The 301-nt window shown below is 43.9% G+C and overlaps 1 protein-coding gene across 1 annotated transcript in view; it reads left to right on the top strand.

The window, feature by feature from the left end:
* The window catches only part of HEATR5B (HEAT repeat containing 5B), a gene marked incomplete at both ends in the record, with an annotated part of 36,416 nt that overhangs the window by 5,213 nt on the left and 30,902 nt on the right, over window positions 1-301 (top strand). The gene's annotated exons all lie outside the window — the stretch shown is intronic.

Below are 301 nucleotides of genomic sequence, written 5' to 3'. Positions count from 1 at the left end.
GCTGAACCGTGCCATCATAAACTTTGCAACTTAACTTCTCAGAAATTTCTTGGTGTAAGAAGAAGGGGGGAGCTGAAAACGCCTCTTCTGCTACAGCCTACCTAATAATGCCAAGGTTTCTCAGAAGGCAACTGTCTTGGTTGAGCAGATCCAAAAGCCAATACCAAGTGTGAGAAACCAAGGGGAAACTGTGAGAAAAGATCAGCATGTCAAAGTGAAAAAAGGGTTTGATAAACTTCCCGTGTTTGTTGTGGTGGACATAGCAGACTTCCAGTGCAGTCTTCAATCCACAGAGCTTTCT

The sequence above is a fragment of the Fulmarus glacialis genome, unplaced genomic scaffold (assembly GCF_000690835.1).
Source record: "Fulmarus glacialis isolate BGI_N327 unplaced genomic scaffold, ASM69083v1 scaffold43352, whole genome shotgun sequence".
In the NCBI taxonomy this organism is placed as follows: domain Eukaryota; kingdom Metazoa; phylum Chordata; class Aves; order Procellariiformes; family Procellariidae; genus Fulmarus; species Fulmarus glacialis.
This window is presented reverse-complemented; position numbering and strand designations above follow the sequence as displayed.